Below are 12987 nucleotides of genomic sequence, written 5' to 3' on the forward strand. Positions count from 1 at the left end.
ACCAATGTCTATAAATTTTATTTGTTTCCAGAAGAAATTCTGGGAACTTTAAGAAGCTGCTTATAGCAAGCTATTAAATAGTCTTCATGGTATGTTTTAGAAAGAAGATGGCATATTTATGCCATTTTTTCTTGCTAAATGATGCTATTTGGAATAAAGTTCTTAGAATAAGGAATCATTCAGGGTAAAGAAGAGGAGAAGATAGGGCATCCTCTTCTGGAGAACCTGGTGCCTTCTTTATCACCTTAGGTGTATCACAAACTTTCTTTCGCCTTAGTCCCCTTCAGGCCACTGTCCCTCCCATTCAGTTTTGCAGAAACTGGGGATAAAATAGTAACCCAACTCTATGACACAGTGAGAGTAACATGAAATATCAGATATAAATGAATTTGGAAACACAAAACCACTTACATGCAATCCTTTCACAGGAAGATGACTCTGCTAATCCAATTTGAAGGACATGCACGGTAGGAGGCACTGAGACCTTCCTACTATTTTGCCTGATTCTTGCAATATTAATGGCATATATGCACATGGAGTATGTGGCCTGTGCCTGTTTCATTTGTTAAATAAGAATATCTGAAAGGAATGTTTTAACATGAAATTCACTGCTATCAGTGTTCCATATTGAGCTTCAGAGGTGCCTGGTTCTAAGAAGTATTAGAGGGAGTTCTTGGGGCAATGGTAGGCTCTTCCAGAAATAAGTGCCAGGTGTCTAGTGAAGCCCTGTAGGAACTCAGTCGCTCAGTTACCCTCTGGTCCTTTGCTGCCTTCAATCTTCCCTCCTCTTCTGTCTCAATTCTCATGATATTCCAACAAATAAGGTCTTTCTCTACCTTATAAAGTGTTGGCTTGACTTTCCTATTTGCAATATTTAAATTTTTGAGTATCCGATTTAGAACCCCTGCTACTCATGCTTTTCTGCAATCTTTTATCTGGTCTCTAGTTCTCAGTCCATTCTTATGAAATAGTTCTTGTACAAATGCCTCCCTAAAGCCTTTGTGGATGGAGTGTGGACAGGTAAATAGATGAAGTGGAGCACTTGAAATGTGACCGGGAATGGTATGCTCTTTTAGATTGGGCTGAGGGTTGCTGCTGGCTGGAGCAGAAGTGGTCTTTTTGGAAGACAGTCAGTTAGGTGCAGCTGCTCAAAAAGAACCAAGATGCTACAAAACTTCTGGAGCCTGGAATTCCTCAAAGAAAGTCCAATTTATAAATTCATACATTCATATACAGAAAACTGTTGAGACTCTGAGTTGACACCTAAATTTCCTGATCCAATAGACAAAAATCCCAAGTTCTGATATCAATTGAAACAGCTATAAATGAACTGTTTTCCCTGTATGTTATAAGATCTGGTCCATGAGTAGGAGGTTCTTGACTGCATGAGAACAATGGAGGAAATTACAGTGACCCCTAGGCTGCGTGCATTTACCCTGCCACTGTCTTTCTAAGCATAGCAGAGGTCATTCTCTATGTCTCAATTTATGTGAATGAGAAAAATACCAGGTAAAACTTTATATTACTCAAAAACATGAAAACAGTTCACTATATAACCTTTGCAACAAAAAGGCAGTTTCTCTCGAAATTTGTGAGAAAATGAGAAAGGGTGCTAAGAAAACACAAATCTTCATTAACACAAAATAATTAAATAAGTGCCATGGATGCTCATCTAACTTGAATGTCAGAAAAGGGTAACAAGGTGGTGAAAGAAACAGAACATTGTACAAATAATGGAAGATGTCCAGGAAAGACAGAAATAGAAAGAAACCTGATGGAAATCTTTAGCTTTTTGAAGGCTAGAGTGAAATCTGCCAACTAATAGAAGAGGAAGTCACACTGTGCAATTAATAACCAGTAAATTTAGAACAAATAAAACAGAAATGCTTCTGCACAGCCTTTAAGCAGCCCGTGGTACTGATAACTGCAGGAGGTCAGAGAGCTAAATTCTGCCAAATCAGAATTAAAGAAGTGAAGAGCAACATTGTCATTCTTACCACCATCATTGGCAGCTAGGTGGACGGTGATTCGGGTAACTTCATTGTTGGCTTTAGAATTTAATTATGATTGCACTTTGTGGAAGGCTAATAAGGATGTAAGATAAAACAGCACGAGTGCAAGTAGATAAGGGCCCCTCTCTGTGAGGCTACCGACAGAGTGAACACGGGAAAAGTATTTGATGATACGGACAACTGCTGAGTTTCACAATCTTGCAGCTATGTAGGGTAGTCTGATTCTTGAGTTTTCATTCAACCTTCTCATCTTCAGCAGGACAATGTATAGTGATTCTTGGGAAATCAGAATTCCTTTCAATTTACAAAATTTACATGAAGAAGGAGATTTATTTATTATCCTACTCCCCTGAAATCTAGTATTTAGTAAAATCATTGTTTTCTCTGGATCTGTTAATCCCAGTTGGGGCCCCCCAAATGATACCTTTTGGCAAATATTGGGTTTGATGCTAATGCTCCTGGTCAGGGTACCCCTGGCTTTTTTCATAGCACAGGAGTGGCATCATCTCAGGTGTAAAAGATGCCTCACCTAAGCCTTACCTAAGATCATTAGCACATCGAGTACTGTAGCAGCCAAGCCCAAGCTCCAGTTCTAAAAATGAGCCTTAAATGTGACTTTGAGTTTCATTGCTAACTATAATCAATGCCCAGCCACTGGTCGGCACTATTCTTCCTATGCACAGAAGGAGCTGTGGGTCCCCCTCCTCCCTTCTCCACCCCCAGCATAACCAGTTTGAGTTAATGTTCAACTAGGAATTACTTGGTGTGGTGAGGAGGTAAAAACATGTGGACACTTGATTTTTCATTAATCTTTTCCTTGCCATAACTAGCAAAGGTATAAATATTAACATGTCTGTTCTAGACATGAGTAGAAACTATTACTCATAAACTTGTTACCACAGAGGGCACATCCTTCAAAGACAATGACACCTGACCATTTCACCCAGTATCTTAATTTGTTCACATTTTGGCCACTAAGCATTCCGCTTTCCTGCTACTGTAATATAAACAATTGTGCTCCATTAGTTTGCATTATTTTTCACTCACTTTAGAATTGTTAGGTTGAAATTGAACAGTATGTTTTTTTGGTTATTCTTTCTATTTTTGACTTTAAATGCAGTTGGCCTTTTGTTTCCTTCCCTATGTTATATATGTATTTTTTATTTTTATTTCACTATTTACATTGTGATCATGGTTATAATCAACAGCTTTATTATACTGGGGGGCACAGTTGAGGTCTTTCTCTTTTCAAACACTCTTCTCAATCCACAGCAAGGGCTGTTTTCCTTTGTTTCTTTGCTGTCTGAGAAGAGGCAGAAGATCAGAGAGAGTTCCTGGTGGTGGTAGACTATTACATTCCATTGTAACTGGTAGTTTACATAGACTGTGCTGCTAAATATTCTGTGAAAACAATTGAAAAATACTTTTCTTTTTCCTGTGCAAATACAAGGTTTTCAAAAACCAGGAGGAAAATACTATGGTTTTGAAAACCTGAAATATTTGTATCTACTTCTTAATTGTTGATGTGCTGATGTCAAACCACCACACTGAGTATTTTTAGTACCTATTCCTGTGACTGATGGTGTGTGTAGAAATCAGAAGTAAGGGTATTACTCCTGGCAGAACTGGAGTGAATTAGAAATTCCATTTTCAAGGCATTTAAAAATATTCACTTTATACCCTCCTTTTAAAGCTGCCTCTTGCTGCATTTTGCAAGGGTGAGGACTTAATGCGTGATGCCTACACATGTGTACATAATATTCTCTATCTTTTGTCTTTAATATTCCTCAGTTTTTAATTATTAAAGATAAGTATTTGAATTATAAATATTCTAGTTATACAGGAATAGGCAAAGCAGGCATGTACCCTTCTGTCTCCTGCCTCCATTTCTCTGCTTCCTATCTTTATGTTGCCTCAAAAAACAGAGGCATTCTTTTAAACCAACCTTCTCCTCCCCACTTAAACCATAGAAATCCCTTCTCAATATGTATAGGGGCCTCTTCCTTGAAGTGTTATGTCATACTTGTCCTAAATATAATAAAGTGCTATCTTCAAGGCATTTCTGCATCCAAAACACTCCCCAGAAACCTGCCGAGCCCTCCCATCTAACCAGTCTGAATGTTACAAATCAGAGCCCAGAAACTGCTTTATAGTGAATCATTAACATTGTCAGGAATGAGGTGGCAGAGGAAAGAAAGCTTTCTGTTAGAGAACTGAAGGAGAATATACAAATGACAGCATTGTCATTCTACTCCTATTGTTTTATGAAGCTCAGAACTGATTAGTAAGCATTTATTACAAAGGAATATGACTGTGTATTTTATAGACAGCATGCATTGTGCTAGGTATTTTCATCTCTTTAGAACTTCATGGCTTATTTTAAATGTTTTGTTTTTGAATTCTACTTGCAGTGCTGACTGAAACTTTACAGGATGAATGAAGGTGGTGAAAATATATAGAGAGATGTATGTAAAATATATATATACATATACAGCTATATTGATAGACATATAGATGTATGCAAGACAGCTGACCTGATTATTTGGTAAGTGAGAAGCCACTGTCATGGCTGCCTGTTGGGATCTCAGTTCTGCTGGTTCTTCTGCCCAGCAGGGGCAGGGATGCCTCAAGCAGACAGCATGCTGCACCAATTATGGGATGGGAAGAGTGAGTTTGGAGGAGTATTCTTTGCCAGCAGGGCTTGCATTACTTTCAAAGGGTAGGGTTTAGAATCATTTGTTGCTTAGTATTTATCTGAAGTTGCATTCTCCAACATTAGAACAGCTGGTTCTAATTGACACTGATGGTTGAACTGACAGTTCTAGTTGATCACCTGGTATCTCTCTGTCTCCTTCACCTTGTGTTGACAGGTGAACTGAATGTGGCGGTATGCTAGCAGATTTCTGCTGGGATGGACACACTCACTCCCCTAGGCCACAGTGTTCCTTGTCACTGGCTCACTGTCATGAGCGACCCTAGGAATTACCTTGGCCAAAGGAAGTGATCTTTCCCAAAGTTATAACCTTTCTCCAGGTCCAGCCTGAACCCAATGACTGACCCAGCTTCAGAGCCCCCTGGGGGATTGGCTGAGGCTTCTGTTGTGACCCCATCACAGTTCAACATCTCTCTGACAAGTCCTGATACTTTTACTCTCTTATACATCATGTACCTGAAAGTGTTCCCCATTAAACCCCTTGTACACAAATCCTAGTCTCAGAGTCTGTTTATAGGAAACTCAATCTATGACAGTTGATACTGGAGATGGTCCTATGGAAGCAGGCTCTAAAAGGGGATTTTGGAGTTTAATTATCTGCTGGCTGGTTATACCTAACTGGTGGTAGGTAAGGTATCAGCAGCACTGGGATGTGGCAGTGGTGCAGTTGTTAAAACCTTTACTGATACTGAATTGTGATGGAATATCAGCAGAAAAGAGTACTTTGAAAGGTGTTAATAGCTCAGGCATTTGAGAGTTTAAGAGTAAATCATTAAAGGACTATAGAATTGGATAGCTGTTGCTGCAAGCTATCCATGCATTGGAGAAGACATGAAAAGTTGATGGGTGATTAATTACCAAATCGAGGTGAAGTATAAAAGCCAGAGGACCCCTTGGCAGCATACAAAGAGACTTCCATCTCCTGCAGCTGGGAAGTGAAAAAGAAGAGGATCTGAGTCAGGATTTGATAATGCAAGAAGACTATCTCTAGAGATGGCTGAGTTTTTAACTCCACGTTGTCTCTGCCAAGGTTTGGGGCCTGGTTGGGAAGGAGTGGGACCCTGGCTCAATATGATTCAAAATCTTGAATCCCCAAATTTCCCTGTCTGAGCCTGCAGAAGTGGCCCACTCTTCCCCATTGAAAGCTAATGCTCTTCCCTTACTTGAAGGAATGCAGACACTTCAGTAAGGGTGGATGTGCCCTTTCCCTCGGTTTCTACTCTCAACTTCCCTTCTGGTTACCAAAACCACAATGAGGATTTAGGCATAGCACCTTCCAGCCGGAGATGTGTTGGGCCTGAGTTGCTGCACAATGTAGCCAATATGTGCCTGTGAAGCCCAGGAGAATACCTATGGAAACTGGATCCTGAAGTGATGAATAAAGTGGGCAGAACATAGAGTTGGAAAGGAGAGAATTTACTGACAAGGGAACATTATCCTGTGATAGGTTGTAATATTCTGTTAAGGACTCCAAGAGGAGGAGCTAATATGAATCTAATGGCACTCTGAATTTTAAAGAAAGTGATGGCTCACACAAAGTGGAATAGAAAGTGCCATGGATGATGGTAGAAGAAGGGATCAAAAGATCCAGGGAGTGGGAATCCTATAGTGGACATCCATAAGGCCCAAACGCCAACCGAATGTGTTCCTTTGCAGGGCCTAGCTGAAACTGGTTAGAAGTTTATGGCAAATCACAATAGGAGAATCACAACACTGAACTCATGAGTTCTGAAGAAAGGCCAATGCTCCTCAGTGGAAAATTTTACAACATTTCAACATTTGAGAAATTATTCCTGGCTTTCTACTGGGCCTGATTCCAACCCTAGAACACCACACAGCTAAGTGGACAGAAATGCCCATCCTGCCCTGAGCACCCCCAAGATCCATAGCAAGGTGGAAGTGCCACATCTCTGAGCTGGAGCTGCCAGAGCCAGAGAACATGATCAAGCACCTTGGGCAAGCAGCCCACTGTCCCAGGAACCGACCACTGCTGCATCAGTGCTTCTCTCTCAGCTCACACGGAGGGCCGTGGCAATGACCCTTGGTTAGCTAATCAGCAAGAAAGAGGACACATTTGGTTCAGGGCTCAGTATGAGAGTGCATGCTAACAGCAGACTGCTCTGACCTACATCCCCACATGGGTGCTGCCCTGAAAGCCTATAGTGAGGGGGATTCTCCCAATGGGTGTACCTGGTCATTCACTTCACGTGGAAAGGGAAGAGGCCCTAGGTTAGAAAATATGTGGACTTTTGGACAGTAGCAAATTGCTTGAATGGTTGATCAAGGTCCTGGAAGGAGAAAGAGTAGAAGGGTGGTGGGATCAAGGAGTTTTGGAGAAAAGGAATTTATATAGACACAGGAGAATGGTCACAGAGCATGAAGAAATTTGTATCACATGTTGATACTCACCAGAGAGCACCTATCATCTACTAAATGACCAAGTAGATAGAATAACAAGCCAGTGGATATCAGCCAGCCTGTCATTGTTTATCCACGGGCTGGTGCAGTGGATGTATCAACAGAATAGTCATGGTGTTGGAAACGGGAACTGAGCATGCGTCCAGCAGCATGAAATCCCACTTACCAAGGCTGTTACAGTAACTAGAACTGCCAAATGTTAAATCTGCAAACAACAGAGATCTACTAAGCCCTCAATATGCCACCATTTCTTGAAGAGATCAACCAGCTACTTGTCAGCAATTGATTACAATGGATCCCTTCTACCCTAAAAGGGCAACAATTCATTTAACTAGCATAAACGATGTTCCAGATTTGGATAAGCTTTTTTTGGTCCACAGGGCCTATATCAGTTTTCTAAGCTGCATTACAAATTACCACAAATTTAGTGGCTTAAAATAACACATATTTGTTATCTCATAGTTTCTCTAGGTCAAAAGTCTGGGTGTGGATTAACTGGGCATTGTGTTCCAGTGTCTCACCAGGCTGTGCTGCCAAGTGTCAACCAGGGCTCTGGTCTCATCAGGGGCTTTGTGTGTACAATCAGTGCCACTACCTGAAGACCTTCAGAGACTCAGTATTCTGACATGAGATTCCACATCACACTTAACAGATCATGGACACATAGCCACAAGACTCCCTGGTTCTATCACTACCATACCATCCAGAATCTGCTGGCCCATAAAGCAATTAAATAGCTTTTTGAAGATGTATCTAAGTCACACACTTGGAGATGATACCCTGAGAGGTCAGCATCTCAAGGATGCAGTGGAATGCAAATGCCCTAATCCAATGACCATTTTATGATGCTATGTACCCAAAAGGTAGAATATATCAGCTTGAAACCAAGGATAGAAGTATGCATGGATATTTTCTGCCTTCAGTTGTAGTAACTCACTTGGGAATTTGTGCTGCTTGTCTCCACAACTCTGCAAGTCTTGAAGTGTTTGTTCAGAAAGGGGGAATACTCCTACCGGAGTACACAGCAGGAGTCCCATTCAGCTTTAAGCTATGATTGCCAACTGGTCGCTTCACAGTTCTTGTGCCAGGGAAATAGCAGACAAGGAAAGGAGTCACTCTCCTGGCAGGTGTAATTGACTCTGGTCATTAGGACGAGATAGGGCTGCTATTTCATAACTACAGGAAATAGCTGAAATTCCATTACAGGAAAAATACATTTAGCCCTCCTTTTGGCACTCTCCTGTCCAGTGGTGGTTAAGGGGACAAGAGCATAAACGACATCCTGAAAAGGATACAGTGATCAGGGGCTCAAGGAAATGAAAACAATATCCCAAAAAGACAATGTGCCCCCCAATGTTCATAGCAGCACTATTTACAACAGCCAAGGCATGGTAATGACCTAAGCTAGCATAGATGGATAATGGACAAAGACGTTGTATACACACACGAACACACACACACACACACACACACTACTATTATGCCATAAAAATGAGGAAATCCTGCTATGCTACAACATGCATGGACCTAATGGACTTATGCTAAGTGAGATGAGGTGCACAGAGAAAGACAAATACTATATAATCTCACTTATGTTTGGAATCTTAAAAAAAAAACACAGAAAAAAGACAAACTCATAGAAAAAGAGATCAAATTGGTGATACCAAAGACAGGGGGAGAGGAGAGGAAATTGGAATAACGTGATATTCAACTATAAGAAATAAGTACTGATCAGAAGATACAAAACTTTTAATTACAAGAAGTACAGTATGAGGATACCAGACTGCTGGGTGTGATAGGTATGGAAGTTGTTCAGAGTAAATTCTAAGAGTTCTAAGATCCTAACAAATTGTTTTTGTTTTCTTGCTTTCTTTGCATTCTATGTATATGAGACGACAGATGCTGAAATCAGGAAAACAATTCTATTCACAAATGCATCAACAAGAATAAAATACCTAGGAATAAACCTAACCAAGGAAGTGAAAGACCTACTATATGCTGAGAAACTACAAGACACTCTTTAGAGAAATTAAAGAGGACACTAACAAATGGAAACTCATCCCATGCTCTTGGCTAGGAAGAATTAATATTGTCAAAATGGCCATCGTGCCTACAGCAATCTACAGATTCAATGCAATCCCCATCAAAATACCAACAGCATTCTTCAATGAACGAGACACATTTTTATGAGATAAAAAGTACAGCATTTTGTCAGGAATAAGAGCAAAGCGTACATCTCCTACCTTGCGGTGGTGAGCATTAAGTTCCGTGATGTTGATGATGTTAGAAGAGATTAGGGACGCCCCCTGCCTCACTCAGAGGCCTGGGCGGCCTGAAGAATCAGGCTGGAAGTCAAAGAGAGACAGAAAGAGAGACACTCCTCATGGACACCCAGTCGGGCTGTCAGGGTCTGATTCCAGACACATGGGCCTTTGAGAAGCCGCTAAAGTGTAGCCGCAGCCTAGACTCTCACAGTTGCCCACAGCCTTCCTCAGTCCCTCGCATCAAGGGACATGCCTCTGAAGGGGAATCCTGGCCTCCACTCAGGTGACTTTCCCGGCACCCAAGGGAGATGGGGGATCCCCTGAGGGAGATGCCGGGAACCTGTCACTAGAGACTTTGAGATTGGCAGCCGGGCTAGTCCCATTTAAGTGGTTGATGAGCGCCCGATGTTGTGTGCCACAGACGGCTTCCTTCTATAAGGACAGTGAAAGAAAAGGCAGGCTTGGATGCTGATACTCACCTCCAAACTTATCCCGGACGAGCCCCCAAAAATGATGCAGCTTATCACACCACAAGGGTATGAAACTAGAAATAAATTATGCAGATAAAATGAAAAATCCTACCATCACATGGAGGCTTAACAACATGCTCCTAAATAACCAACAGATCAATGACCAAATAAAAACATAGATCAAGCAATATATCGAGACAAATGACAACAATAATTCAACAATGCAAAAATCTGTGGGACACTGAAAAGGAGGTGCTAAGAGAGAAGTACACTGCAATAAAGGCCTACCTCAGGAAAGAACAACAATCCCATATGAACAGTCTAAGCTCACAATTATCACAGCTAGAAAAAGAACAAATGAGGCCCACAATCAGCAGAAGGAGGAACATAATAAAGATTAGAGCAGAAATCAATAAAATCAAGAAGAATGAAACAGTACAAAGAATCAATGAAAGCAGGAGAAAGTTCTTTGTTTATTTCAAAATAAACAAGGTAGATAAACCCCTAGCCAGACCAAACAAGAGAAAAGGAGAGCTTGCACACATAAACAGAATCAGAAAAGAGAAAGGAAAAATCACTACGGAAACCACAGAAATACAAAAAATTATTAGATAATACTATGGAAAATTATATGGTAACAAACTGGATAACCCAGAAGTAATGGACAACTTTCTAGAAAAATGCAACCTTCCAAAGCTAACCCAGAAAGAATAGAAAATCTGAACAGACCAATTACTAGCAACCAAATTGAACTAGTAATCCAAAAATTACCTAAGAACAAAAGACCTGAACCACATGGCTTCACCGCTGACTTTAGTCAAACATTTAGTGAAAATCTAATACCCGTCCTCCTGAAACTTTTCCACAAAGTAGAAGAGGAAAGGATACTTCCAAACTCATTCTATGAGGCCAGCATCACCCTAATACCAAAAAACAGGCGAAGACACCACAAAAAAAGAAAAGACCAACATCCCTGATGAACACAGATGCAGAAATACAAAACAAAAGATTAGCAAACCGAATTGAAAAACACATCAAAAAGATCATCCGTCGTGAACAAGTAGGATTTATTCCAGGGATGCAAGGATGGTACAGTATTAGAAAATCCATCAACATCATTCACCACATCAACAAAAAGGAGGTCAAAAACCACATGATCATGTCCATAGATGCTTAAAAAACATTCAACAAAATTCAACATTCATTCATGATAAAAACTCTCAACAAAATGGGTAAAGAGGGCTAGTACCTCAACATAATGAAGGCCATTTAGGACAATCCCACAGCCAACAACATACTTCACAGTGAGAAGCTGAAAGCATTTCCTCTAAGATTGGGAACAAGACAAGGAAGCCCACTCTCCCCACTTTTATTCCGCATAGTTCTGGAGGTCCTAGCCATGGCAATCAGACAACACAAAGAAATAAAAGGCATCCAGATTGGCAAGGAAGAAGTTAAACTCTCCCTGTTTACAGATGACATGATATTGTACATAAAAAACCCTAAAGTATCCACTCCAAAACTACTAGAACTAATATGTGAATTCAACAAAGTTGCAGGAGACAAAATTAATACACAGAAATCTGTTGCTTTCCTATGCACTAACGATGAACTAGCAGAAAGAGAAATCAGGAAAACAATTCTGTTCACAATTGCATGAAAAATAATAAAATACCTACGAATAAATCTAACCAAGGAAGTGAATGACCGGTGCCCTGAAAACTATAAGACAGTCTTCAGAGAAATTAAAGAGGACACTAATAAATAGAAACTCATCCCATACTCTTGGGTAGGAAGAATTAGTATTGTTAAAATGACCATCCTGCCTAAAACAATCTACAGATTCAATGCAATTGCATTCAAAATACCAACAGCATTCCTCAATGAACTGGAACAAATAGTTCAACAATTCATATGGAACCACAAAGACCCAAACTAGCCAAAGCAATACTGAGAAGAAAGAAAAAAGCAGGGGGGACTTCCCTTCCCAACTTCAAGCTCTCCTACAAAGCCACAGTAATCAAGAAAATATAGTACTGCCACAAGAACAGACCCACAGACCAGGGGTACAGAATTGAGATTCCAGATATTAACCCAAGCATATATGGTCAATTAATATACGATAAAGGAGCCATGAATACACAATGGGGAAATGACCGCCTCTTCAACAGCTGGTGTTGGCAAAACTGGACAACTACATGTAAGAGAATGAAACTGGATTATTGTATAACCCCATATACAATAATAAACTCAAAATGGATTTTAAAAAGACCTGAATGTAAGTCATGAATCCATAAAACTCTTGGGAAAAAGCACAGGCTAAAATCTCTTAGACATAAACATGAGCAATTTCTTCATGAACATATCTCCCCAGGCAAGGGAAACAAAAGCAAAAATGAACAAGTGGGACTATATCAAACTAAGAAGCTTCTGTACAGCAAAGGATACCATCAGAAGAAAACAAAGACATCCTACACTATGGGAGAATATACTCATAAATGACATATCCGATAAGGGGTTGACATCCAAAACATATGAAGAGCTCATGCATCTCAACAAACAAAAAGCAAATAATACAGTTAAAATTTGGGCTAAGTATCCGAACAGACACTTCTCCAAAGAAGAAATTCAGATGGTCAACAAGCACATGAAAAGATGCTCCACCTCACTAATTATCAGGGAAAATCAAATTAAAACCACAATGATATATCATCTCATACCAATTAGGATGATCAACATCAAAAAGACTAGGAACAACAAATGCTGGAGAGGGTGTGGAGAAAAGGGAAACCTCTTACACTGCTGGGGGGAATGTAAAGTAGTTCAACTACTGTGGAAAGCAGTATGGAGGTTCCTCAAAAAACTCAAAATAGAAATACCATTTGACCTGGGAATTCCACTCCCAGGGATCCACCCAAAGAAACAACCTCTCACATTCAAAAAGACATGCACCGCTATGTGTACTGTAGCACTATTTACAGGAGCCGAGATATGGAAGCAACCTAAGTGTCCATCAGTAGATGAATGGATAAAGGAGAGGTAGTACATTTACGCAATGGAATACTACTCAGCCATAAGAAATAAACAAACCCTATCAATTGCAACAACAT

Source organism: Manis pentadactyla, chromosome 6, assembly GCF_030020395.1.
Source record: "Manis pentadactyla isolate mManPen7 chromosome 6, mManPen7.hap1, whole genome shotgun sequence".
In the NCBI taxonomy this organism is placed as follows: domain Eukaryota; kingdom Metazoa; phylum Chordata; class Mammalia; order Pholidota; family Manidae; genus Manis; species Manis pentadactyla.